Source organism: Triturus cristatus, chromosome 4_2 (genome assembly GCF_964204655.1).
Source record: "Triturus cristatus chromosome 4_2, aTriCri1.1, whole genome shotgun sequence".
NCBI classification, from domain to species: domain Eukaryota; kingdom Metazoa; phylum Chordata; class Amphibia; order Caudata; family Salamandridae; genus Triturus; species Triturus cristatus.
This window is the reverse complement of record NC_140586.1, coordinates 632,081,484-632,107,311: the sequence shown is the minus strand read 5'-3', so window position 1 is coordinate 632,107,311 and position 25,828 is coordinate 632,081,484. Positions and strand designations below refer to the sequence as shown.

Genomic DNA, 25,828 nt, shown 5'->3' with positions numbered 1-25,828 from the left:
TGGAGATAAAAATATGTCTTTTGCAAAGTGAGTCTAGAACTAATGGAAGAGTTTGCTTAAGGTACATTTACTCTTTAAGGGACAACTGTAAGAGAGACTAAGAATTTATGGAATAATGAAATGTTGAATGTTTGTAATACCTAACTAAAGACACCTTTGGGATAGGATTGGCGCCTTTGCTCAGGTTTGCTGACTTTTATTAAACTTGCAATTTGTATTCAACTTCTCTGAAGAGGTGGTGATGTAGCAGCTTTAGACATAAATGACATTTTTAGATTGAACATAAATAAAGATGTGATTACCAGCTAAAGGCTTGGTTACATTTTTTAAGTTTGCTGCATTAGAAGCTCCCTGCAGGTTCTATTTCACTTATTGTTCCTGCATCATTTGACATGGTTTGTGGAAACCTAAATAACAAAGATACTCAGCAGCACGATTCAAGCATAGCTTTATCATTCAACAGCTGTGAGATACTAAGGGCCAGATGTACGACAGATTTTACCAGTCGCAAACGGCCTGCAACTGGTAAAATGCATTTTCCTATGTACCATCCTATTTTGCGAGTCAGCAACCTATTAACTACATGCAAAATAGGGTTTGTAAATTGCTATTAGAAAGGGGCGTGTAAAGGGCGTCCCTAATAGCAAGTTGCCCTGGTATGTATGAATGTTTTACGACCAGGAATGAAGTCAGAAAACATTTGCAGATTACCCCCAATTTTAAATTGGCGATAACCAATTCTCAATCGGGAACGGGTCCCAAGGAGACTCCTTCACCTTTGTGAATGGGGGCACCAACATTTTTTCAGAGCAGGCAGTGGCCCCACAGACCACTGCCCACTGTAAAAAAATTAAATGAAAACTTTTCATTTTTATTTTTGAAATGCATTCTGTTTTCCTTTTGAGAAACGGGCTGCATTTAAAAAGTAACTGCTTTATTTAATAAGCAGTCACAGACATGGTGGTCTGCTGATCCCAGCAAGCCACCATCCCTGTCAGTGCCGGCTATTCCCAATGATATGAAAATTGCAACCTGGCTCATGAATATTAATAGGGTAGGTCCCTTGCAACCCATTTGAGACACTATTGTACATCAGGTTTTGCAACTTGCAAATTGTGAGTGGCTAAAAATCACAATTTGTGATTTGCAAAACCTGATGGTCGTACATGTGTCCCTGAGTTCCGAAGTGGGTTTGCTCAATTTACAGAAGCTAACATGGGCTTTTTTAGATTACAATACATATTGCACCAATGAGATCCACATGCTCAGCAAAACAGTAGGCATTTTCTAAACATTTATCCAACCATTAATCAGAATAACACCTTTAGCTATACATGGGCATTGAGTTATGAAATCATCAAATGAAGCATAGCACTTGTGACATTATCATTTCTCAAGACCTTATGGTTACAGTAGTGTTACAGACAGTTCAAGTTCAATTAAAGGCCAAGAGGCTTGTGCACGTTCTGCAGGCTTGCTCCTGTTGAGTACCACAAAATGCAACCTAAATAAAAATGGATTCCACAGGTTGATCATACAGTGCCGGACAGATAGCTGCATCACCCCCTGAGGATTTTTCGGGAAGGGTTGGTGCTGAATATAGCCCATACTTTGTGATGGGAGTCAGCACGTGAGAATGAAAGATATGAAGCAAAACAGGACTGATATATTATACAATGTTCTGAAGTGGCCATCTCATTCCCCTGTCAGTTCTATACTCTTATGGCCCACCTGGCTCAGGTAGTTGCAGAGAGCAGTCTCAGGTGCCAGTGTACGTAAATGATACTCGGATCCTAATTCATCTCATTAGAGGTGGAAGCATTTGGTACATTGTGTATGGTCTTTTGGAGTGTGCAGTGCTGGAAGCAGGACTGTGTGACTGTCATAAAGGCAGAGATTCTCTTCTTGTTAGGAACTCTTACCACTTCATACTATTTTGTCTTGGATTTATCCTGTGGCATAAGGTCAATATATGGGTACTTTGATCGATTCAACATTACAATTTGACCTACTAGTCAGTGTTTTTTTAAAGTCAACCCATCACCAGGTAAGCTTCCTCAAATTAACCCGAGACTATTTAAAGGGGATGTGTTCAAGAAGGTGCAAACTGGTTGGTTCCTTAATATTAATGGGGCTTTTTGTTAGGTCTCACCTATCCTATGTTATTTTCCGCAGGAACGTCATGGACATGAATAAAAATGCACTACTTTGCCAAATCACCAATTCCACCCAACAAGGTCAAAGTGACAATGGTAATTCGGGGAAGAAGGAAAACAAAACAAGGAAGGATGGGGTCACACGTTGAACTCCAGGTTACGACAGGACCAAGCAAGGACAAAGCCTAACATCTGCATAAGAAAGAAAACAAAAACTGGTAAGTATGTAAAAGGTGTCAGAATGTCTAAGCTTCCTAATAGGTGTTTTAATTACCTAATGGTTTCCCTCCTTCGTGAACCGTTAATTAATCATGTAGTCATGTGGTTGTAATCATGTAGTCATGTGGTTGAAGAGGTGCCTGGTCCTAATAGAAAAGATATTATGGTTTTCTTAGTCAGAGCAAACACAATGTTAATAAACAAATAAGAATACTCTTGACTGGAACCCACCTATTCACTAAACTCTTTAATGTAAATAAACTCCAAAAACAGAGTACAGAAGAAAGCAAACACTGCCTTAAGATCAGGCGTCTAACTAATTTATTTCTTTGTCTGTTTGCAGGTTCCTAAATCAGTTCAGTAAAGGATGGGATGGATGCCCAGAGCAACAGGAAAACCAAATCAGATAAGTATTCAAAAGTTCAATCATTAATTAGTAAATGACAGCGCAAATCGCTGTTACCGTTATGTTGGCTTAATAAAGCTTTTTTGTCCTTTCTTTTCTTTTGTTTGCAAGATGACTCGACCGGAGGTGAAGACGAAGATATGAAGGCAAGGGTGGCGCACTGAAGAGTGGAGCACTGTCAGCGGTCAGAATGGGTAAGACAGCACGCCGAATACAAGAAAGGAGGTCCAGGAAAAGGTGACCGGACGCCGAAGGCTGGGAGACCACGAAAAGGACCTCGATGCGCGATAACCTGTAGGAGAACGAGGTGACTGGAAGGTAAGTTCTACACCAGGAGATGCGAAGCGCTGCCGCACGGGGATGGGTGCGCTTTAACCTTTCCGGTCATAGCGCATGCGCGTTCCCCGGGCGGCGGCCATTTTTGTAGTTTTTTGCTTTGTTCTGACTCCCGATTGTTCGGCAGCCATGACAGTACACTCCCCCAACAGGTTTTGGTTTATCAGGATGACGCCTGTGAAACAAACGTACCAATTGAGGAGCGTGTACTTGACTAGCTGGTTCCCAAATTCATTCTTCAACGCCGTATCCTTTCCAATGTATCAAGTACTGGAGCTGACGTCTCACTCTGCTCGAATCGATGATGGCCCCTACCTCATACTCAGGTTCGTCATCTACCATTACTGGGGCTGGGATTATAGGGAGACTCGTACCTGGTACTACTGGTTTCAGAAGGGAGACGTGAAAAACTGGGTGCACCTTCAAAAGTTTCATAGCAACAGGGTTCACCATTTTCAATATCTTGTATGGTCCTATGAAACAGGGTTTACATTTGCAAAACCCTTTCAGCGTGAGATTTCTTGTGAAAAACCACACCTCCTTGACTATATTTAGGCTCTGTACGTCTGTGGGAATCCGCCCCCTCCTTATATCTTGCCTTAGCCTTGTCCAGATTCACCTGAGCTGCTCTGTGTATATTCTGTATTTCTGTCACTAAATCTATGGCTGCAGGGGTGGAATTTGTGGAAGTAAACTGAGACAGCATGGTTCGTGGATAAAAACCGTAAGTACAAAAAAAAGGGGACTAGGCAGTGGAAGAGTGGTAACTGTTATTGTATGAGAATTCGGCTATCCATGCCCATTCATCCCAATCGGAAAGTGAGTGTAAAACTTGGCACCTGATATACTGTTCAAAACATTGATTTACTCTCTCGGTTTGTCCATCTGTCTGAGGGTGGTGGCTTGAGGATAACTGATCGTCTATCTGCAACAGGGCTCCCAATGCCCTCCAGAATCTAGAAATAAACTGAGCCCCTCTGTCAGTTATCAGAATAGAAGGAAGACCATGTAAACGTACAACATGTCAAATGAACACAAGAGCTAGCTCTTTGGATGTGGGAAGTGCCCTTAGCGGAATAAAATGGGCCATCTTGGTCAATAAATCCACTACAACTAGTAGAGTAGTGTTCCCTTGAGATGTCTTTGGTAATTCTGCTATGAAATCTAAAGAAGCTGTATGCCAGGGACTAGGCGGAGTGGGTAATGGCTGTAACAGTCCCACAGGGGCTTGGTGATTACCCTTGCCTTGGGCACACACATGACATGTTTGCACATACTGTTTTGCGTCCCTTCCCATGCTAGGCCACCAAAAGTATCTCTGTAGTAAATCCAGTGTTTTCTTGTACCCTGGGTGTCCAGCAAGAGGATGAGCGTGAGTAGGAAACACTAAACCCCCTTGAACATAGAACAGGTCATGTTTTTTGGTGACTTCTTGGGTACCTATGATTTCTTTCATGTCTTCAGATGCCTGTGCCTCCTTAATCTTCCTCATAAAATCATCCTCTGAATTCAGAGCGCCAATTATTCTTTCGCTGGCTATTATAAGGGGAGGCTTGCCTTGTTGTTCTATGGGTTCGTAACCTAAGCGGGATAATGCATCAGCCTTCCCGTTGTTTTTCCCTGCTTGGAACTGTATGATGAAGTCATAGTCACAAAAAAACTGAGTCCAATGTAGTTGTCGCATGGATAGAGCTCTTGCAGATTTCAGGAACTGTAAGTTACGGTGATCTGAGAGGACTGTTATTTTATGGTTCGCCCCTAAAAGATATTGCCTCCACTCCTCAAAAACTCTTTTTATGGCCAGTAGTTCTTTGTCTCCTATTGAGTAATTCATTTCGGCTGGAGCCATTTTCCGTGAATAATAAGCTACTGGATGAAGAGATCCTGTGCTAGGATCTACCTGAGAAAGGACCCCTCCAACTGCCACTTGAGATGCATCTGCCTCAACTATAAAAGGACGTGAAGAATCTGGATGGAGCTTGTATGAAGGCTTGTATGAAGGCTTTCTTTAACTGAAGAAAGGATGCATTTGCCTCGGGAGTCCATTAAAACTTAACCCCCTTTTTTAAGAGCCCTGTTATCGGAAAAACCAAGTCAGAGAAATCACTAATGAAACGTCTATAAAAGTTGGCGAAACCTAGGAAACTCTGAATCTCTTTAACTGTCTGTGGTGCTTGCCAACGAGTGATGGCTTCTACCTTTTAAGGGTCCATACTTATTCCCTGGAGAGATACCATGAATCCAAGAAAACATACTAGTTGTGTGTGAAAATAGCACTTCTCTAATTTACAATATAAATGATTATCTCTCAAACGTTCGAGGACCCTCCTAACGTGAATTACATGTTCTTGCATGGATGAGTACTAAATCAGAGGGTCATGTATGTAAGCGATGACAAACAGGTCCGACATGTCCTTTAGGACTTCATTGATGAAATATTGGAAAACCGAAGGGGAATTACACAGCCCAAACGGCATCACTAAATATTCATATAACCGATACTTAGTACAGAAGGCCGTATTCCACTCGTCTCCTTCTTGAATTCTTACAAGATTATAACCCCCTCGCAAATCCAATTTGGTGAACACTTTAGCGTCCTTTATCTGGTCAAGAAGGGAAAATATCAAAGGCAAGTGATACCTGTTCTTGATGGTTATGGCATTTAAAGCCCTATCATCTATACAACATCTGAGACCCCCTTCTCTCTTCAGTATGAAAAAGAGAGAAGACGATGCCGGTGACCGAGAGGGATGGATGAACCCAATCCTCAACATCTCATCAAGGTATGCACGCAAGTAAATATTCTCCTTTTCAGTTAAGGAATACACCCTACTGCAAGGTATGCGAGCTCCAGGCATTAAATCGATCCAACAATCGCAGACCCTATGGGGTGGGAGGCTAGTAGCCTTTTCTTGATCAAAGACTTCCTTGAGGTCCTGATAAATGGAAGGTAATAGAGCCATTTGCACTGCTGAGAGTGATCATTTTCTCAGGATTACTTGGGTTTGGCAGAACATGGTCTCTACAATAGTCGTAATTAAAGGTAAGCTTCATTGCCTTCCAATCAATGGAAGGATTATGTTGACATAACCAGAGCAGCCCCAAAATAGCCGGAAACTGAGGGGACTGTATTAGATCAAATGCAATACGTTCATGGTGTTCTTTTTCAATGACTAGGGTTAACTCATCAGTAGCATGTGTGATGGGACCTGATTTCAGATTGCTACCATCAATAGTTGTAACTTCCTCCAAGAGGATTTAGACACCCAGGCAATCTTTTTGCTCTGAGCCCACTGTGAATCCATGAAGTTACCTGAAGCCCCAGAATCTACCATTACTTGCCCCTCTACAACCTGGTTTCCCCATATCAGACGCGAGGAAAGAAAAAAGTGACAAGACTGAGATGCTAAGACCTTCATTTGTGAGACAATCAATTCTGAATTACCCGAAGTCCTTGTCTCCTGAGATTCCGGGCTTACTAGTTTTCCGACCACCTTGTCTGTCCTGGTTTTACAGGACACTCTCTAAGGAAATGGCCTTGCTTACCGCAGTACAGGCACAACTTCTTGTCTCGCCTTCTCTGTCTATCTTCTTCACTAAGAGGCCCTCTGATACTCCTATCTGCATCGGTTCTGGTTCTTCAGCTGTCTTGTCGGGGTCAGGTTTTTGCCCCTATAAACAAGGACTTGCCCATCTGACCTGCCTCTTTCTTTCTTCCTCTCACTGATTCTATGGTCCAATTTGACCACCAGGTCGATAAGGGCTGTGCAGGACTCAGGGGGGTCAACAACCTGTGCTAACAGATCTTTTAAATCCTCTCTCAAACCCTTGTAAAACAGGACACTACGCTTCTCCTTGGGCCAACCAGCTTCTGCTACTAATCTATTGAACATGGAAATACATGTATCTTTAGTCCCTTGTTTTAAATTCAAAAGCTCAGCGTCTACTGACTGTGTGAAAGTGTGTCTGTCAAATAATTTTCTGAGTTCTCTTTTAAATGCGTCATAGTCCTGTAGCAGTGGGTCGTTTCTTTCTATCAACGGTATAGTCCAATTAGCAGCGGATCCCCCCAAATAGGATACAATGAATGCCACCTTTGCTTGGTCAGTCGGGAAGCAAGTGGCCTTGCACATAAAGTGAAGCTGGCACTGACTAATAAAAGCTGCAAACTTAGCAGGATCCCCCAGAAAACGCTCAGAAGGAGCCAAAGCAATGGATGGTGGGGTTGTGACTTGTATAACCGGAAAACTAGTACCAGGATTCGGGGTCCCTGGACCTGGGTCAGACCTCATACCCCGCTGTATGGAATCTACCCTGGCCGATAAGGCTTGGCCAGGGTTACCTGATTCATCTCCATGACATCCGGGCAGAAGAGAATTTATTTTTCTCTGGCTTCGCGTTCTGTTAGGTCTCACCTATCCTATGTTATTTTCCGCAGGAACGTCATGGACATGAAGAAAAATCCACTACTTTGCCAAATCACCAATTGCACCCAACAAGGTCAAAGTGACAATGGTAATTCGGAGAAGAAGGGAACCAAAACAAGGAAGGATGGGGTCACACGTTGAACTCCAAGTTACAACAAGACCAAGCAAGGACAAAGCAGAACATCTGCATAAGAAAGAAAACAAAAAGCTGGTAAGTATGTAAAAGGTGTCAGAATGTCTAAGCTCCCTAATAGGTGTATTAATTACCTAATGGTTTCCCTCCTTCGTGAACCGTCAATTAATCATGTAGTCGTGTGGTTGTAATCATGTAGTCATGTGGTTAAAGAAGTGCCTGGTCCTAATAGAAAAGATATTATGGTTTTCTTAGTCAGAGCAAACACAATGTTAATAAACAAATAAGAATACTCTTGACTGGAACCCATCTGTTCACTAAACTCTTTAACGTAAATAAACTCCAAAAAATATAGAAGAACGTAAACACTGACTTAAGATCAGGCGTCTAACTAATTTATTTCTTTGTCTGCTTGCAGGTTCCTAAATCAGTTCTGTAAAGATGGGGCGGATGCCCAGAGCAACAGGAAAACCAAATCAGATAAGTATTCAAAAGTTCAATCATTAATTAGTAAATGACAGCACAAAGCGCTGTTACCGTTATGTTGGCTTAATCAAGCTTTTTTGTCCTTTCTTTTCTTTTGTTTGCAGGACGACTCGACTGGAGGTGAGGACGAAGATATGAAGGCAAAGGCGGCGCATCGGAGGCTGGAGCACTGTCAGCGGTCCGAATGGGGAAGATGGCATGCCGAATACAAGAAAGGAGGTCCAGGAAAAGGTGACCGTATACCGAAGGCTGGGAGACCACGAAAAGGACCTCGATGCGCGACGACCTGTAGGAGAACGAGGTGACCGGAAGGTAAGTCCTACGCCAGGAGACGCGAAGCGCTGCCGCTCGGGGATGGGTGCACTTTAACCTTTCCGGTCATGGTGCATGCGCGTTCCCCGGGTGGCGGCCACTTTTGTAGTTTTTTGCTTTGTTTCGGCTCCCGATCGTTCGGCAGCCGTGACACTTTTAGTGCACAAATGTTCCCTGCATGTGATACAATCGCGTACCCCTGCCCTGAGTGCCCAGGTTTATCTGGTATCCTGGTTTTTCATTTTGGCCCTAGCCTTACACCAATCTAGTATGTGCGCAGAGCTCTAGGCCTTTCTTTTGACATGAGTGAAGTGCTGGGCAGGTCCTGTGGTCCAAGCATATCAGTGCCAGCTCCTCTCACTGCAGTCACCTCACTCCAACCTTTGTTTTGCTCTATTTCATGCTCTGTTGTATACACTGTCTTAGTGCTGTTTTTGACTGTTTGTTATTGTTATTGTTTTCACTGCTTGTTTTCCACTGTATCTGCTTTTCTGTTGTTTTTTTTCTCTTTCTGTTTCTCTGCCGCTTTTCCCGGTCGCATTCCTTCAGTTTTTGTTCCCCGCATTTTCCCTCCCACTTTCTGCCACTAGCAGAGCCCTGCCCACTGACTAGACCTATTATGAAGGCCGATGCATGGCTCCAGTAGCAGGTCTCTGTGCCAGCACCCATACACTGCTGCAACGTTGCTCCAGCCTTTGTTTTACTCAGTTGCATACGCTGTGGTTTACACTGTCTTAGTGCTGTTTTGAACTGTTGGTTACTGTTATTGTTTTCACTGCTTATTTTCACTGTATCTGCTTTTCTGTTTTTTTCTCTGTTTCTGTTTCTCCGCCACTCTGCCTGGTCACCTTCCCGCTGTTTTTGTTCCCCGCTCTTTCCCTCCCACTTCCCACCATGAGCAGATCCCCGCCCACCTCCTGGGACATACTTATGGAGGCTGCAGCTCGACTCCAGTAGCAGGTCCATGTGCCAGCTACCCCTCTCTGCTGCAACCGCGCTCCAGCCTTTGTTTTGCTCTGTTGCATACGCTGTTGTATACTGTCTTATTGCTATTTTTAACTGTCGGTTACTGTTATTGTTTGCACTGCTTATTTTCATCTGTATCTGCCTTCCAGCTCTTTTTGTTCCCGGCTATTTCCCCTTTGCTTCCCACCACTAGCAGAGCCCTGCCCACTGCTTAGGGCCTACCTATGGAGGTCACAGTAATGCTGCCCAGTGGACGCCCACGGGCACATCAAAGCAAGCCAAATGCAAGCCCATCTGCATCTGTCTGTGCTTGGTCCGCAACCAGTGACAGAGTCAAGTACTGCCATATCATCGTGCTCACCTGGACTAACCACGCCATCGTCCACTTTATCATCTCAGGATCCCCCTGCACCGATCCCAAGCCACCCAGCACATCATATCACAGCTGGAACAAAGTCTCAGAAAGCCAATCGACTGTGCACTCAACGCATCCTGCCCACACACCACAACCAACGTAGAACAGGCTATCAAGACCTTCTCGTCTGGATCACTGACTGCGCCAACAGAATCGACCCCCAGCAAACCTACAAAGCCCAAGAGGCCCTCCAAGTATGCCAGCTAGTACACCACCGAACTTACAACCATGAAACACACCTGGAAACACCTGGAAAAAACTCAAAAGGAGATGGCGCACCAGCACAGAGCCCACTGACTGAGCCACATTCAACTCCTGAAAGAGACAAAAAGAAGAGCTCTGGCTGACCGCATTGAAGAAAACTTCAACTACAGGAAAGAACTCTTCAAAATCGTCAAAGAAATCTCCAACCCCTCAGCCACCAAAAAGTTTATAACTCTTACCAGGAACTCTGCGACTCCCTAGCGGACTTCTTTCATGACAAGATCTCCACCATCTATAGAAATTTAGAATCCCAACACACCGACATCCTCAGCCATCTCCCCCCACCAACAAGAAACACAACCACCTGCTCACCACCAGGGACCAGCTCACCACGCAAGACACCACAGCCATCATGAAGTCCGTTCACTCAGGATTATCCATGGATCCTTCCTCCCACCGCATATTCAGCCTCGGAAGGAAGACAATCTGCAACAAGCTCACCACCATCTTCAACACATCTATCACTAAGGCCGCCTTCCCCGAAGAATGGAAACATGCAGAAGTCAAGCCCCTACTCAAGAAACATTCTGCCGACCCCAACAAACTCCAGAACTTCCGCCCCATCTTGCTGCTGCCCTTTCCCACCAAAGTCCTCGAGAAGGCCATCAACTGCCAACTCACAGATCATCAGGAGAACAACAACCTTTTGGACACCACTCCATCCAGATTCTGCACCAACCACAGCACTGAAACTGCCCTGATATCAGTCACTGATAACAGATCCCTCCTTGACCTAGGAAAAGTGGCAGCCCAGATCTTCCTTGACCTCTCAGCAATGTCAGACAGAATGTCACACCACATCCTGATCAAAAGGCTTAACTATATTGGAATCCAGTGAAACACCCTCAAATGGATAACCTCCTTCCTCACCAGAAGAACCCAGAGAATACGCCTTCCTCCCTTCACCTCAGAACCCGGAACACCATCTGTGGCACCCCACAAGGTTCGTCCCTCAGCCCCACCCTGTTGCCTACATGACTACCTTGGCCAACATCAGATTGCATCGACTGAACATCATTTCCTACACTGACAGTGTTCAGCTCATCCTCTCTCTATCAGAAGACCTCTTCATCAACCTCTGCAAGTGCACAATGAGCACTGCTGACTGGATCAGAAACAACTGCCTCAAAGTTAACACAGATGTTAGAAATTGGGTTTCTGGTTGGCAGAGGTATACACCCTTTCCAAGCAGGAAACACAATCCTATTCAGTGTAAGTGTAGTACACACTAAACGTTTACCTGTGCCTACCCTCTGGTAGCTTGGCACAGCGCAGTCAGGATAAACTAAAGAAGTAATATGTAAAGTATTTGTACACACACACACACACACACACATAGAAATACAGAGGTAATGCATCAATGTCACAGGCGATGCATCGGTTCTGAAGTCGGGTATAGTCGTTGATGCGCCGATGTCAAGAGTGCTGTGCGTCAGTTCCAAGGCTTCGATGTCGAAGTGCCGGGCTGAAGGCGATGTGTCGGGTAGAATCCACGCTGGGCTAAGAATGCATGGCTTTCGGAATGGAGTGTCGCAGACATCAGCGATGAGTTGTCCAAGACTCACGCAGCAGCAGTGATTCGGAGGCGCTGCTTTGGCAAAGTCAGGGCTACGTTGTAATTCAAGGTTGTTGCGTTGTGCACTCAGCGAGCAGTGTCCACAGCTTAGGTGCAGGCAGCGGCATTGCAACATTTTCATAGAAAAGGCTCTGGTTCTGAATTACACTTCGGAGTTAATGTGTTGGTTTCTTGGGCTGCAGCACCAAACACTCACTTCCACGGGCCCAGGACTGGATTTGGTACCACGTTGCTGAGCAGGACTCACAGCAGAGGATCCCAGGTGCTGGTAGCAAGATGCAGGTGAAGTCTTTGATGTCCCTGAGTCTTCAGCCCAAACAAGCTCTTGGAAATCTATAAAGATGCAGGATGTAGAGAGTAAAGGCCAGTCCTCTCATTCCCAGGCAAGAGGCAGCAGGCCAACACAGCAGAGTAAACAGCAAAGTGGCAGTCCGTCCTCGCAACACAACAGCTCTTCTTCCTGGCAGAATGTCCTCAGTCAGGAAGTGTTCTAAGTATATGGTGTCAGAGGCCTAGTACTTATACCCATTTTAGCCTTTGAAGTGGAGAGTCTTCAAAGAAAGGTTTTTGCTGTGCACAAGACCTTGCCTTTCCTGGCCCTGACTCCAGACACACTACAGGGGGGTATGCAGTTCTTTGTATGGAGAAAGGCACATCCCTATTCAGGTGCAAGTCTCAGCTCCTCCCTCTCACTCTGGCTCAGGAAGACCCATCAGCCTGGTGATGGGCCATCGGGGTATGCAGAGCAACCTCAGCACCCTCTGTGTGGGACTGTCTAGAGGGAATGCACAACGCCCAGCTGTCATCCAACCCAGACGTGTGTTTTAGGGACAGGCAGAGGCACAGAATATTTAAAGTAAGAAAATGCCTACTTTCTAAAAGTGGCATTTTCAGACCTGCAATTTAAAAACAACCTTCTCCAAAATATGTGTTTTTAAATTGTGAGTCCAGGGACACCAAACTTACTCTTTCTATTTTCCAAATTGGAAGTTACACTTGTAAAGTGTTACAAGGCAGCTCCAATTATAACCTATGGGATAGATAGGCCCTCCTTGTGTGAAGAATGAATTTTGCAGTTTTTCACTACCAGGGCATGTAAAACTCAACAACACACATCCTACCTTTTAAATACACTGCATCCTGCCCATTGGGCTAACTAGGGCTTGCCTTATGGGTGCCTTACATGTATTAAAATGGAAGGTTTAGGCCTGGGTAGTAGGTGAACTTGCCAGGTCGACATGGCAGTATAAAACTGCAGACACAGGTTCTGCAATTGCAGGCCTGAGACAGGTTTGAAGGGCTACTCGTGTGGCTACTCGTGTGGGTGGCACAATCAGTGCTGCAGGCCCAGTAATAGCATTTGAATTACAGGCCCTGGGCATATGTAGTGCACTGCACTAGGGACGTACCAGTAAATCAAATATGCCAATCATGGAGAAACGAAATGCCATTGCATTTTAGACACTGGGCACATGCACTTTAGCACTTGTCAGCAGTGAAAAGGTGCACAGAGTCCTAAAACAACAGACAAGACAGAAGTGCTGATCTTCGGGAACAACATCTCCCCATTGAATAACGGCTGGTGGCCTCCCAAACTAGGACCCTCAGCCACTCTGACCAACCATGCCTGTAACTTTGGCATCATCTTGACCAGTAAGCTCACAATGAAAAGACAGATGAACGCAGTTTCATCCGCCTGCTTCCTTACCCTTCACACACTCTGCGAAATCTTCAAGTGGCTCCTCATCGACATCAGACGGACCTTCACCCAATCCCTGGTCACCAGCCGGCTGGACTACGGAAACACACTGTACATAGTAATCACCTTTCACCTCCTCAAGAGACTACAAACCATGCAGAACTCAAAAGCCAGACTCATCCTAGTCCTCCCCAAGTTGACCCACATCATCCTCTACCTCAAGAAGCTCCACTGGCTTCCCATTCAGAAGAGATGTCAGTTCAAGATGTTGACCCCCACCTACAAAGCCCTTCGCAACCATGGACCAGCAGACCTCAACCACCGCCTGAACTTCCACCTTCCCTCCAGACAACTGCGTTCAACACAGATGAGGAGGTCTCAATGGAATTTATGGGCAAAGAACAAGATCGCACCACAGTTGAAAAAGTAATAAAAAAGATAAGAAAGGATGGGGCACCCGGGCCCAATGGTCTTCCAGGAGCAATCTTTAGAGAAGATCACGCATATTGGGGAAAAATCTTATCCAATCTGTTTATCGAATGTCAATTGCAAGCAAAGGTAGCCGATTCATGGCGAGGGTAATTTTTACATCCAATTTTCAAGAGAGGAGACAATACAGATCCAAAAAATTATAGATGAATTGCCCTCTTAGACATTGAAGGAAAAGCGTACGCAAGCACCTTATTGAATGAATTAAATAGATGGCTGAAAGAGAACGAAAACCTTCCCCCCCATTAAACTGGATTTCGTAAAGGCTGCTCCACAATTGACAGTATTGTGGCTATGCTGTATCTTAACCAGCAAGCAAATGGTAAAAACAATAAACCAGTTTTTGCATGCTTCGTAGACTACTCAGCTGCCTTTGATGGGGTGCCTCGATACAAGCTCTGGGCCACACTGCGCAATTGGAACATTCCAGCAGGTCTTCTCAATGCCATTATCTCGTTGTACAGTAAAACCTGGATCAAAGTAAAACTAGTAGACAACACCACAACGAAGAAGTGCCTGACAAACCGTGGACTAAAACAGGGATGTGTACTTGCCCCTACATTGTCTAATTTATATACTGCTGATCTGGGGAAGAAGCTTCACAATGCCAGTCTTGTAACTCCCAAAATCAGAACTAACAAACTTCAAATATTACAAAACGCAGATGATTTAGTGATAATGGACCACACGAAAATCGGGCTACAAAGGGGCCTAGACGCCCTCAACAATTACAACGAAGGAAGCAAACTAATAATAACTGCTCAAAAGACCAAAGTAGTCATTTTCGGACAATTTCCAAAAAAAAGCACTATTGAAACAGCATGTGGGCAAAGAGATCATCTTGGCCACGAAATCCTACAATTACCTTGGGTGCTGTCTAAGTGAAACAGGTAAAGCAACGCTACATCTGCATAAAATGAAGGCCAAAGCACAGTCAACAACCTATGCCCTACGCAAACTACATGAGCTAATGCAAAGCCCAACGACAGTTCCCATCAGTAAAGTAATCCAAGCTAAAATCAGGACAACTGCAGGGTATGCACAGCAGGCATTCCCGGGAAAAATGGAAACAATGTTAAACAAAGCACAATGCCAGTCCTATAAACGCATTTTTAAATTGCCAAAATACACTCGCAACAACCTAATTCGCTTGGAATTTGGACTGAAGCAACAAAACAAAGAATGTTTGGGAATGCATGCAAAATACTACTATCAAGTACTTACAGCCACAAGCTTAAAGAGCATGCTGAAGCCGATCTACGGGAGGTCAACTAACCCTTGGCAATGTTATATGGAGGAAGCAGTGGAAAAGTTGGGTTTAGCAATTCAAAACTGGGATCAAGGAGCGATAAACTTTCTGGACATTAAAAACTCAATTAATAAACAATGCTACCAACTGTCACATAAAAATGACCTATCAGACTATGTTACAGGAAGAGGTCAACCCGGGCTGATAACATCATATGCAGGGCACAAAACCCAGCCCTATGTTACCCAAGAAATGGGAAGGAAAGCACTAAAAAACATTTTATGGGCCAGACCACTGCCCCTCCCAATTAAAGAATTAAACCCGGGGTGAAAGTCCCTTGAACTCAAAATCAGATGTAGAATTTGCAATTTTAAATCTAAATCTCTGCTACACTTGATTTGTTGTTTTCCCGGCATGCTACAGCCCCATCAGAATTTTTTTAAACAAATATGGTTGCGTAACGGGATCCGGACAGTGAAAGAAGCAGCTTGGGTTCTTTTTTCCTGCACCTTACCATCAGACGTGGCTAGATTTGGGAGATACGTGGCCGAGCTGCGTCTTAGGCTTATTGAAGAAGAGGGGCCAGGCAATATAAAAGACGATCTTGTCTGTTAAATAATCAGTCTCCAGCAATTAGTTTGTGATGACGCCGTGTTAAATACCAATCTTAGTAGATGTATCAAATTTGCAATAAGGTTGAACTGGTAATCTCTCACCTTTTTAATGTATATAACATATTTTCTTTTAGTTGGTTCAGATAATGCCGTACGTGAACTAATTTTGTATGAATGTTTTTAAACAATTGTGATCCTAATGTTTTTTTAAATGTATGTAAGTCATATTGCAAATGGTTTTCAGTAACTATGCAATAAAAATAAAAAATAAAATTCAGACACCTGCGTTCCACTTCCCTCTGCCTCACCCACACCCTTAATGTCTGCTGTAGCAACAGTGAAGGACATTCTTTCTCCTACCTTGCCACGAAGTCCTGGAACAACCTTCCACTTCACCTCCGGATCTCATCCTCGCTACTGGAATTCAGAAAAGGACTCAAGACCTGGCTGTTTAACTGAGCCTCCCTGCAGCAGCGCTCTCAGCGCCTGGATACCCTTATGGATGATTAGCTGCGCTTTACAAAACACGATTGATTGATTGATTGATTGATTGATTACTAAACAGAGAGTGGACTACTGTCCCTGTCATGGATTTAGCACACAGAGCTGTGCTGGCAGCCTTACATGTTTTGTTGACCAATAATTGTGGCCAGACCTCTTTCCGGTTCCAGTTTTATGCACTTCATCCAGATCTTAGCACTAGCATCCCAAGTGCATATGTCCATGTTTCTTGTAAGTGGCCTGTCATGCATGGTGTGTGTAAGTGAGCCTGAGTTAAGGAGGCCTGTGTGGTCCACTTAGGATGTTCCAAGCAATATTTGCTACACAAGATGGAGGTGAGGTTGTTTTTTCCTGACTGTGAAAGTGTATTGATCGTATATCTGAAGTTGAAGCCAGGAGAAGAAGACACTAAAGTGAGAAAAGAGGAGACAAGGTTCCTTTAGAAATGCAATTCGGAATTTTGCTGAGCAAGCAGCTTCTGATTAGTTGTCATGAAGCACTCCACTTGGTAGATATTGAGGTGAGGAGTAGAACTGCAGATGCGGATTTTCAAGGTGAAGGGGACCGTTAAGGTGAGGGCCAGCCTTTGGTATTTCCCTGATCAACCTCTTCAGTTTGGCTGATGACAGCCAGATGCAGAAACCTCACACCTCTTTGGGCTTTTGTTGTGGGTGCTGTAGGATTGCTCTAAAGTACCATTGAAAGAAGAACCACCTCCAGCCGGTTCTGAAAGTGCAGACAGTGGATTAATATCTTATGTCCGCTTTTAGAGCATAAAAGTGAGATTTACTGACCCCCCTGCGTGTTGCAGTTCCAAGTTCTCTTTGACCAAAGAACGGAAGACTCTACAGAGTGTTCAGAGGACTGCTGTAAAATCAGAGCTGGTGTCTTCATGACAGCCTCCTTCCTAGAGGTGAGGGAACATCACCTGAGTCTACACCTTGCTGTAAGAGCGGTTCACCTATCCTGAAGTGCCTAGAGGCCAGCCTACCTCCTTAGAGAGGTAAAGAACTTATCAAGCCTGCAGGAGGAGTGACTTTCCAGGAGGAGCATGGTGCAGTGTGACCCCAGCATGGGCACGATGGGGTCTACCAGATGAGGAAGGCTGTGGACAGTAATCAGCATACCCTGGTTTGGGGGGCAGCAGTCTCTCCCCCTGCATATTCAGGCGGGAACCATACAGTGTGAACAAAGATTGCTGAAGCCCAGTCAGGTCTGTGATCCTTGGTGACATCACCTGAACCAGTGCCCCAGAAGAGAAGTGGTGACATGACCTGTGTCACTATGCCACAAGAGAAGTTTGGTTGTGACCCGAACCACTGCGCCCAAAATGGAAATCACAGCGTGAGATGAGCTGCATTCATCAGAAAGTGAGTTCTGTGCTGGGCCTTTTGAGACCATTCTGTGCATGGCCGCATCATTCTAAGACTGGACTGTACGTTACCACACCATTCTGAACTTGAACGGCCCATGTGAGGCTGCACCAAACAGCTGTCCTTGTCTGCAATGAACCACTCCTGACACCAGAAGACACAGAGCAGCTGTCTCATTGGAGACTCAAATGTCTGAGGAGGCTCTGATAAGAACTGCCAGCTCGCACCCACTCGAAATTGGAGTGAGTGGAGGAAGAGCCTGACTGCCCCCCAAGTGCACCGACCCGAACAAGGCCTGAGAAACTTTGCTTGGTAAGATTAAGTGAACTGTGAGAGAGGCTGTGCACCTTGAGAGAGTATAAGGTGATCTGCACCTGGGCTTAATCATGCTTTGCATCGACAATGGAGGGGAGACCACATTGAAAATAAGCGGTGGACAAGGACCAATAGCAGACAACATAGTGCGGTCAGGACATTAACCCCTTGCATGCCCGCCCCTTTCCCCGCCCAGTGCCGCGCTTTTTATTAGCGGGCGGAGTTCATGACGAGCTGGACTCGTCATGGGCACAGCGCCACCGCAGCCCATGACGAGTCCAGCTCGTCATGGGCACTGAAGGGGTTAAGTTGCAACTTGTTTATTTCCTGTAAATAGTATTAATAGTATTTAGTTGTAGGGTATGTTAAAATACTTTTCTTTTTTGCAGGTAAAGCACTCGGTGAATAATCATTTATTATGCCAATATGTGTTTGTTGACTGCTGGGATTGAGCTCCCCCACACTACCTTCCTAAGAAGCTGTTGTGTGTTTCTTACATGGTCCAGTGTCTTTTTCTCTATATTAGCCTAATCATGCACGTTGTAGGCTGCTTTGGTTTTGCACACGTTACTAAATATCATGTTTTCTTTGTGCCATGATGTATTTTCACACAGAACCAGCACATTTTTTCGTAATTTATTCTTTTTCCGGGATTTAGTCTGAACAGTCTAAGCAAGGTCAAACAACTGCGCCCCTTGTTATGTTCTCTGGTCAGACACTAGCACCTAGACATAATAAAAGAATGCAGCTGCTGTTTTGAATACACAAATATGTCATATAACTAGGAACAGGGGTTCTGGAAAAACACACACACTCAGAGAGCGAAGGTCCTGAGACAGGAGTGCTGCATCAGTCAAAACGTAGAACATACACCTGTATATGCTAAGGTATGGAGTCCGCCACTAAACCCAGAGATCTATAATCTATAACCACTTAGCTTTAGTAGCGGGGAATGGTTTAGGCAGATCTGTCAGATAACATGACAGGACTTTTTATCCTACATGGTTTTTTGACTATGTTGATTACATTATTGACATGTATCTGTTTACTAATTGTGGCACAATTATTGCATCTTAGAGCACAATAGTTTAAATAAATCACCAATTCAATGCCGTTCCATCCTCCAGCTTCCACACGCTCCGCCTGCTCTGAAAGATCTTCAAGAGGATCCCCACCGAGACAAGGAAAACAGTCACCCATGCACTTGTCAGCAGCAGGCTCGACTACCACAATGCACTCTATGCTGGCACCATGAAAAAACTCCAATAGAAGCTGCAAAACATCCACAATTGCTCCGCCAGACTCATCCTGAACATTTCTTGCCACAGCCACATCACCGACCACCTGAGAGACACCCACTGGTTCCCGATCAACAAAAGGACCACCTACAAGCTCCTCATGCATGCCTACAAAGCCCTCCACAACGCCAAACCCTCATACTTCAACCACCGCCTCTCCTTCCACACCCCCACCAGATATCTCCGCTTCGTCCATCAGGCTGTGGCCACCATCCCACGGTTCCGCAGGACCACTGCTGGAGAAAGATCCTTCTACCTCGCTGCAAGCACCTGGAACTCCCTTTCTCTGCATCTCAGGCAATTACCATCTCTGCCTTAATTCAGGAAGGACCTCAAGACCTGACTCTTCGACTAAACAGCAAACCCCCCCCCACAGCTCCTTGAGACTATTATGGATGAGTAGTCACGCTCTACAAAAACCTGATTTATTGATTGATTGTAAACTTCCTATGTGTCTCTTTTTTATCTTATTGTGGACAAATACGGGTGAGAGAAAAAAAGGGTGTGTCCTGTTATTGCAATCCCTGAGAGGGTCAGGAGTGTTGTGATCTGGGGGGCCAAATCAGTTGTCTCTCTGGGAAGGTTCAAGGGGCAAGTGAGGCATTATAGCTAGTCGGATTTGGGCTCATGGATACTGATGTGGTATGGTGACTCAGTCCCCTACACACTGATGTTGTATGGTCCCAAGCATAGTTCTGTTCCTGAGCAGTATCCCTGCAACAAAGCATATGACTGTCCGCTTTCTCTACCACTTACAGTCAAGTGCTGTAGGCGATGTACTTGGCCCAGTTTGCAGAGCCATAATAGAATGGACCCTGAGCATTGCAGGCAAACAACCTTAACCCCCACAGTTGAGGCCCTGTAGCCCCTGCTTGACCCATGGCCTCTGAATGGGGTCTTACAGAGGCAGCTATTGAATAGATGATATTGGAGCGACTCATTGCACACCACAGCGAATGCTGGGATAGAGATCTGCAATGGGCAGCAGACAGGGCCGGCTTTGGGGCAGTTCAACTGGTGCAGCCGCACTGAGCGCTGACCTGTGGATGGGGCGCTGTGTTTAGCAATAACTTATGAGTGGAGAGATAAAGGGCACTTTTGCTCTGTGGTGTAGGAGAGTAGGATCTGCTTCACATGTTTACCCCCACTTTTTGCTGCTGTTTCACTGTTTTTTTACTTTAGTCTGGCTGGGACCCTGCTATTCTGGGCCCCAGCCTAGCTGCTTCCTCTCTAAATAGATTGCATGTACTTTAGGTACACTCCAGATTGGACTCTGGGGTACCCTTGTTAGTCCCTAGTATGTGGTATACTATGTACCCAGGGCATAGGTACCCTAGAGGCCTACCAGGGGCTGGAGCATGTATTGTGCCACCCCTGGAAAGCCCTCCAAAATGACACCACAGGTCTGCTACTGCAGCCTGGGTAAAGTGGTGCATGCACCCCTTACTGAGGTATAGGTTCACTATACCTCACCTATTACTGCACATAGTAACGTATCAGTCACCCCTATGGCAGGCCTTATCAATCCTGAGGGAAGGGTGCTTTCTTATATGTGAGAGGGTGCTCAGGCATGAGCTGAGCCTCTCTGCAGTCTTCGGAATCTCTTCTCCAGGGTTGTCAGTGGTGCAGCCTGACTATATACTCTTAAGTGCATTATATCTTAAACGGTTAATGCTAACTTTGGACTGGCTGCACGGAAACATGTCGTGTTTGGTGTCAAACACCTTGGAATCATACCCCCACATCAATTCCTGATGTGAGAATATGATCCCACCCTTCTAGAGGGAGAGACATGGCAGGACTAGTATACCCGGTAGAGCCCTGGCATCACAAAATGGATGCTGCAGCCACAGGCACGAAACTCCGGCAGGGGAGGCCTGGACAATAGGTTTCCTGTCACATAGAGGTGTAACCACCTCCCAGACAGGATGATGTGTATTGGGGCTGGGTGGGAGCACTCTCTGAGTGCTTTGAAGTCCTGCACTGGGGGCACATCTGGTGTCCCTGTGCATAGTCCAGCCCAAACCGGTTCTGGGGCTTCGAGCCCCTGCTCTGGCGCAAAACTGGACAAAGGAAATGGGTGTAGCCACCCCTCTTTCCAAACCCTCCCATAGGTGGGTCCCCAGAGTTAGTCCAACCCCTTACTTAGGTATAAGTAAGGAACCTCTGTAACCAGAACTTTAGATATCCCTGGACGAAACTCTGTAGCTGAATCCTGGAACTTTGACGCTCTACTAAAGACTAGAGGACTGAAGAAATCTCCCTTGGGGTCAAGGAGTGACTCCCCTGCCCCAACGAAGCATTTTGCCGCTCTGCATCTCCGAAGCTCCCGCCGGACTCCGATGTATTTGCAGCCCAGGAATAGGATTTCCAGACATCTCAGAAGCCGACCCGAGTCTCCAGCAAAGCCGAGACCCACAGCCCTCGTGAGTAGCGTGGAAGCGGAACTCCTGGTCCCTGAGCACTTTTGCAAGTGCATTGACTTATTGACGTCTCTTGAAGTCGTGCTTGGGGTTTCTTTGTAGCCCCCACCACAAGCAGAGAATCCACTGAAGATTGTCAGCCTAGTCACCCCGAGTAACCCGTGGGCCACCATTTTGTGTTTCCTCTCGAGGCTCCTTCATGATCCCTGGTCCGTCGAGAGATGGGTCCCTGAAAAGGCAACTTTGATTTTCCTTGGGCTTCCTTGGTTGCTCCAGACTCGACCTGACTTCCCACCAAGTGGTGAGTCCCCCAGCACCGAAGCATCTTTCTCCTTTCTGTGTGGGTTGCTATTGCCAAGGCTTGTTGTGTCCAATTCGGGTACCGACGCTGCAGCACTCGACATCCTTCATGGGACAGCTCGAATCCAGCTCCTGGTTGAACTCTACGCCTCCTGGTCCTCGTGGCTGAAGAGTCAAGCTTCACCTTCTTCACCTGAAATCACCCAACATCGGTGGGCATCTGCCTGTCGTCCTCCTGGTCACTGGCAAGTGACCCAGACTCTGTCCCCTCTGCTTTCAGGTTCTTCTCGCCTTCAATCCAGGCTTGGATCTCTTCGGACACTTCGCATCTTCCCGGCAGCAGCACTTCTTTGCCAGCTCCCGAAATCGATGACGCGACCCGACACCATTTGACACCTATGCACCCGGCTTCCCTGGGTGAGGTAACTCGAGTACTCCAGTGCTCCCGTGGTTGTTGACCCTAGAACTTCTTAAGTCCCAAAGGGTTTGGTCCTGACTCGTTTCTAAGTGTCCCTAATCTTTAAAAATCTAACCGCGACTTTCCCCATAGAAGCTAACGGGAGCTCGCGGCTGTGTTCTCACACTGCACACAGCCCCCGTGGGTCCCCTGTGTCACTACCTTGAGTGGTTTCTTGGGGTCCCAACGATTCTACAGGCTCTAGGCTTTGTGTCTAGTTAAGTCGTGGTTCTTATACCACTATTTTAGTATATGGTTTGGCTCGCCCCTAGGGCCTGACGTGTATTTGTGCTTATTACTGTTATATTTGAAGTGTAACTTATGTGTTTTGACCTCTAGCCTCATAAATAGACTAGGAGGGCGTGTTTAGAAATAAATACATATATTTTATATATATACCTGGTGTGGTCATCTTTCATTTAGCCACTCAAGAGATTATAGACTGGTAAAACAAGCTGCTTTACATTCCTTCAAGACTTAGCCTGAAGGCTACCACTATGATAGCTTTCAATAAAGGTTGTCTTTAACCTATCATTAATAAGGGGTTGTTTGGAATGGTACAGGGTGTCCACTAAAATTAGTGGACAGCATATACCAGGCCAACTTCTCACATGTGATAGTGAGAGAATCCGAGGTGGCGGTCATAGGGTGTGGGGCACCAAAATGTATTGTTGCACCGGGCACCACCAGCGCTAAAGCCGGCCCTGGCAGCAGACCTTCACTGCAGCAGTTGCATTCACAGTGTGCTGGCTGGCATTGCAATGCCACAAAGAGTGGCACCTTTTCAAAGGGATATCAGGGATAGCATGCAACAGCAGGGTCAGGCTGGCCTATAGAGAATTAAGGCAGTGCCCGGCAGGCTAGTCGGACAGGTCAGTGCGTGAGCCGGTTATTGTCTGCTGTGTGCCTGTTTTATGGTCTGCTTGGTTGTTTTTTAACTGTTGATTTCCTTGATATTACAACAAACATTCAATCATTCAGGGGCGTGTATAGCGCAGCTACTCACCCGTGAGGGTCTCAAGGCGCTGGGGCGGTTGGGGGCCAGCTCCGTAGGGTGCTGCGGTCATCTGAAGAGCCAGGTCTTGAGGTCCCTCCTGATTTGGAGCAGAGTAGGGCTTTTACAGAAGGGGAGGCGGTTCCAGGTCTTGGCTGCGAGGGTGCCTGAAGCAAGCTCAAATCCATACAGTCTTCCGTACCAGTGCAAAACAGCCCCACTTTGCAATCGTGGGCCCTTTTTCAGTTTCCTAATTTATCAATGGGAGACAGTTTTATTGTGGTGCCCCGGCCTATTTTCTGTCCCAGTCCGACTCCGAGCAGCAGTCCATCCTGCACAGAGAAAATGTAAAGCACCTGAAATTGACAGTACATACACTTTGCACCGACCGACCTATACAAAGAACGGACTAGCGAAAAAAGGACATTTTGCACGGTTCAGTGCAATAGTACAGAACTCTAACGCAAGTGTTTTAACTCTTGCGCAATATGCGTAATCAGACCCTTGAGCGTTTATTGTGTATTTTCTGCGCAATCCTCCCGCTGTGTGATGCAGGTCTCAGTTATTTATGACTGTTCCGCGCGCCTCTTCTGGAGAAACAGAGCTTCAAACCAAGGGAGTAAACACGTAGGAGAATGCATTCACTTTAGTGAGTCAGAGCACGTGTTCTTTACAAAAGCCCCGCGCGTTCCTAGCATAGAATTAAAAGCACAGTTCTGTCAAACACTAAAGAATGTGAGTATTATGTGAAATCCAGAGTGGGATAACACTTCAGATGATTCATACCGAGCTGCACGTTTTCTTTATTTGAGACATTTTCATTTCCTTTTAATGAGTCAGACATATTTCAAACCCAATTGTTCTTTCCTTCTGTGTTTCTACAGCAGCGACCAGCGTGAGGTGTGTGTACGTGTGGGAGGTTCATACAAACATCTAAGATGCCTGTGCGTAGACTCTGGGATCTTTCTCTTTTTTAATGAGATCTCGCAGTAAAAATGTGCGCGTTGTACTTTAAGCTAATTAGAAATGTTCAATCCTCCAGCTGATGAAATGTGCGCCTGCTACTTTACAAAATGAGAACATCTTTTGTCAAAATCATCTGCGGCACAGCACTGGACCGAGGTTTTTTGAGGTCGCAAAGTCTGTGAATTAGGCTTTAGGGCAGTTCGACCGGTGCGGCCGCACTGGGCGCTGACCTGGGGAGTGGGCGCTGACCTGGGGGAGTGCTGTGTTTAGCAATAACTTAAGATTTAAAAACACCTTCATCAGAGTTCCTTGGGCGTCCAGCTTTCAGGCAGCAATAAAAAATGTCAAGATCACAATCTTGTCCAATCCCCACAATGCTGGAATTGGAACTCACAAATAGGGGACCTATCACACTTGCTTCTTTTTGTCCGAAGTTACAAAACTTTTGAAACAGGATCTTTGAATACATCTCCCAGACATTACATATCACCCCAATCAAACAGCTATCATATATTTGAATGGGATTCCATGATCCGGAACTAAAAACGATAATGACCGTTTCCTGCTTGACTTGATGCTGACCCTGGAATGTAAAATAGTTCAGTGTAACTGGAAACATTTTGACAAAATATGCTTCAAAATATGGCAAGACTGGCTAACCTTTTTGAGGGGAGCAGATAATATGACCCTCCAACTCTCCCCATGGCAACCTAGACATAGGAAAATATAGTAGTCACTAGACTCCGCCTCACCGGCGTTTAAGCCCCCCTGAAAAAGTTATCCTATCTCAAAGGGGTTCGTAAGCCTCCAACAAAAGTCTCTGTTTAGTGTCCATCATAATCGTCATAATGCCAACATGCTCAGGCCCTGAGGGTCGATGCTGATCACTTACAGGTACCACTAGTACCCCCTTGACCTTGTGTAGTGGTCTGCTCCTCATGTTTAGTCATACAGGATGCGTACCCAGGGTGTTCTGGCCGAGAGCATTCTACTTGAGAATATAGATTGTTGGTTTGATTTTACGAGTTGAGTTGCTGCCTGACTATTGCCTCTGCCGGCTGCTGCGCGGCACCTGTAATTAAATAAAGCTTTTCTTCTACCAACCATTATCGCCCCTCCTTCTACTTACTACAAAATTGTTGGCGACCAGTTTCAGGTGTCCGCTGAACCCACGGTCTTCAACGTTGAAGCTCATCGTGTTTGCCAGTCTACCAAATGAGTGCAGATAACCTCCTTCCGGGACGAAGCGGTAAAGAACTCTTGTTAGGCACATCTTCTCCCCGAGCAGGTCTGCGAGGTATTGTTGATTGTTTTTATATCAAAGCTAAGCAGCTCCGGCATGAAAGAGGATTGAAGAGGTGACACGCTTGTGACGTATTGCACACAGCTTGGTCAGTGTGGTCTGAGTGCTAGTTGTTTTTGGCACGCAAGCGGAAGCACAATTTTGGTATTGG

At 45.7% G+C, this 25,828-nt stretch overlaps 1 protein-coding gene across 1 annotated transcript in view; it reads right to left on the bottom strand.

The window, feature by feature from the left end:
- LOC146834776 (GTP-binding protein Di-Ras2-like) overlaps positions 1 to 25,588 on the bottom strand; it is a 70,348-nt gene extending 44,760 nt beyond the window's left edge. Inside the window, exon 1 of the mRNA XM_085602306.1 lies at positions 25,504 to 25,588. The gene's annotated coding sequence lies outside the window, so the exon portion shown is untranslated. The remainder of the gene's footprint in view (positions 1 to 25,503) is intronic.
- Positions 25,589 to 25,828: the final 240 nt, after the last annotated feature.